This window comes from Pieris brassicae, chromosome 7 (assembly GCF_905147105.1).
Source record: "Pieris brassicae chromosome 7, ilPieBrab1.1, whole genome shotgun sequence".
NCBI lineage: Eukaryota > Metazoa > Arthropoda > Insecta > Lepidoptera > Pieridae > Pieris > Pieris brassicae.
Genome location: NC_059671.1, coordinates 21266161 through 21269803, shown reverse-complemented (window position 1 = coordinate 21269803; position 3643 = coordinate 21266161). Strand labels below are relative to the sequence as shown.

Below are 3643 nucleotides of genomic sequence, written 5' to 3'. Positions count from 1 at the left end.
TAGGATATCATAAAGCTGTCCATATGCGAGAATATAAGCAGGATATAATAATTAAATGTACTACATAAATTCAATCGGACCATGATGTAAAAGCTATTATTTTTGCTATTTATCAAAGCCTAAACCTGAGTATACGCCATGTGCGTTAATCACTTACTCACTAAGGCCGCATTAGGAAACAGATAGAGCCTAACAAGCTTATAAAATTAAATTATACACAGTTTATATTTTATTTAGACAAGTTTTGGTTTAGCGCTGACGCTAGATGTGTACTAATGAAGAACCGCCCGTCGCGGGCACGTAATTACACCTCATTACCAGGCCCTTCAGCTTCTATTTATTACTTTAAAATATACATCAACTTGTAACTTAATTTCTGATACTAACGTATTTTATGTGGTTTGAAATTTCTCTTTGAGGTAGGTACATAAAGTTACTCTTTATAGGAGAACAATAGTTTCTATAGATAAGAGTGCTCACAAAAATTGGTTACAATCGACACTTAAAGAATCGGATAGCAATCGAGTATAACATAAGACAACCCCTACCACGAGCCTCGGGGCACCTCAGGCAACGATTAACATAACAAGAGTCCCATTACGCACCTAGAAAACCAAACAACACTTACATTTTGCGGTCCCCAAACTAACTATACACCTTAAGACCAACAGATAGAGTCGTTTTTAGTAAATCCTTATTTAATGTACGAATAACGTAATTTTTGCAACACTCAAGTCTAAAATTTGACAGTCGGCTGGTTCGTTTGTCGATCGTCATCGATTACTCACAGCTAGTTGGCAGCCTCGGGCAAGTTCGGGGTTCGTAGTTAGCTATTTTTCGTCACTAACTAGATAACAAGTGGTTTTAAATTGGAATCTACATAATAATGAGTAAGCGAGGGAGTCCATACATGTAACTGGCGTTCTACTTAGACCGGGTGTTGTCTTTCATTGCATCGAAGAGACGGTATTTTATTTTAGAATACACAGTGAGAGCTGGTGCGGAAAGCGTCTCAGCCTCGAAAGACAGCGAGGAAAAGCTCAAAATAAATACTTTTTTTTTTAAATTATGAATTTATCATTATGATTATATTATAAATTGAACGTTTGAGTGCCAACAAATAAACTATCTCTAATATTAGATTAACTATAATAGTTATTAACTGAGGCTTCTGCTCGATTAATGATCGATTGATAAATTAAACTGAATTTATATGAATCTAAAATTGCCTTAAGTAACCATTAACTAGAATAAACAATTCTGAATGGGACAGCTAAAGTACATATGCAGATATTTTGGCTTTTTGTCCTCATTTATTGAATTAAAAAAAACAATTTGCAAAATGGACATGTGCAGTAAATGATCATTATCCCATGCTAAAACAAACGGTGGTTGTTTGTTTGTCGGTTTGTTTACACAGAAAACTGAACAGTTTCACAGTCGGCTGACGAGGGACAGTATTTGGCTAGAAGCGTTCTCTGCTTAAAAATACAACTTTCAGATGTTTCTACTTTGTCTGATAAGTGTACTGTTTATTTTCCTATTTATTTTATTTCTATTTATTATTAAAGCTCGAATTTAATGAATCGATTTTATAAGGTATGACTTTGTTTTCCTTCGTACCTTTTACCGAAAAAATAACAAGTAAGTTTAAATTAAGATGTAAAGTATTCATTATTTTATTTCACTTAATTAAATTATTGATAAGTACTACAATTAAGCCTGTATTGTTGACACCCAGGTATAATATATATTGTTTTAGTTACTTAATCTAATACATAAGGTTTTGATGATCAGCGTGTCCTGTTACACATAGGCCTCCTTCAGCTGCATCCATTCTTTTCTATTGTTATCTCTTACTGTCCAAATTGATATAGATAAAGGTATTAAAGTACTTATACTTAAATAAAAAAACTATCAATGTACAAATGAGTTAAAATTCTAAAATAAATATATGTTCTACGTTTTTGCAACTGTGCTAAATAAATTGAACGCAAAAAAGACTTTTTATTATATGAATGGACCTACTAACAAAACTATTCAACAATTACCAGGTGAATAATAGAACAGGTTTGCTAAATATTAAAATGTGATTTGAATATAAATTATTGCAATATTATTAAAATATGGCTAAAAGCAATGTATAGAACAATAAAATATAAAAAAGGTATATAGCAGAGCGTGGTTTCGATCCACGGACCTCTGGGTTATGGGCCCAGCACGCTTCCACTGCGCCACTCTGCTCTTTGAGTTATGACTGAAATTTACAATCATTTCATGTAATGAGCTAAGTATGGTGAATTTCCTTCAAATATATTAAATAGAATTTTATATGTATGGACGATAAATAAATTGTTACTACAGCCACCATCATAAAGTTAAAATGTTTAAAACCACTTCAGTGTTCGTAAAATGCATTTTATTTTGCAAGGGGCATGTAATTGAAGCCTGCGGCAACATTTAGCTTTGCCTCAGTGGTCAATTTATTACAGCACTCGATATTTTTATAAAGTTCATTATCATTTAATAAACCTTGCGAATGCAATTAACTGTTCAATTTTTTTTAAATAATTGTTTCCCACTCTATTTGCCTCATCTACAAATGTACAATGCCAGGTTTGCTTGGGTTGGCCACGTTTTACGCTTTCCTTATGGGTTCTGATTCAAGCGCCTGCTTGGGGATATTTTTTTTTACTTGCGTCGTCGGCTTCTCGGCAGCCATCCTAAAGTCGCTAGTTAGAGATCTTCTCGGTGGTAGATACCCAGAATACGGCGAAGGCAGCGCTTGACGAAGACCGTGATGAAGCCGGTGTGAGATGTCGTTGCATTAAAAATAAGAAAGAATATTAATAACGTATCCGCCAAGAATTGACCGTTGAAGACCAGCCAGAATTTTAAATTCCAAAAATTGTGAGTAATGAAGGGAAATCTCCAGCTTCTTGCTTAAAATCGGGCATTGTAATAGGTAGAACTTCTTATACTACTATAAATTATAGATGTAATCTGCACTTCAACCGGGAAATGAACCCTTTATCAACCATTCCATGGACCTAACTGAACTAAGATGACCGTGGAACTATTGTGTATTTATATTTTGCTATAATTAGAATATCTTCTCGAAATTTCTTTAGCTTTTCACTGATTTCACGGATAACTAATAATGAAAGGAAATCTTCAATTACTCGCCTAAAATGAGGCAAAATTAGTAGAAATGATGATGACACATTAAGTGACATTGAGCCAAGTTACCAATAACTGTGGGACCCCGGGGGTCTACAATAAACTAGTACAATGACCCCCCGTCGCGTGGCAGGGCGTCCTAGACCCAGGGACAGTTAATCTGCTGGGGTGATTTTATTGCTTTTTACTAGAGCTCATTTAGTTCCTTGCTTAGCATTGATTACTTGAGCAACTTTGGATTACATTATAAAGATCTTTTATTAGAGTTATTTCTTAATGCCACTAATTAATTGTGAACTGGTGGTAAATTAATAAATGATTTACAATCAATTTAACATATTTTCTGTGAACGCATTTATGTAGACGTAAGTGTACTTATTTACTTATAAATAAAGTTATTTTGACTTGGAGTTTGAATTAGTTTTATCATCCTATTAAACATGTAAACATATTCAAACACACT

The 3643-nt window shown here is 33.8% G+C and overlaps 1 non-coding gene across 1 annotated transcript; it reads right to left on the bottom strand.

Annotated features, from left to right (window-relative positions):
• Positions 1-2172: 2172 nt before the first annotated feature.
• Trnam-cau lies at positions 2173-2244 on the bottom strand. Its single transcript has one exon. It is a non-coding gene; the product is annotated as a tRNA-Met (tRNA).
• Positions 2245-3643: the final 1399 nt, after the last annotated feature.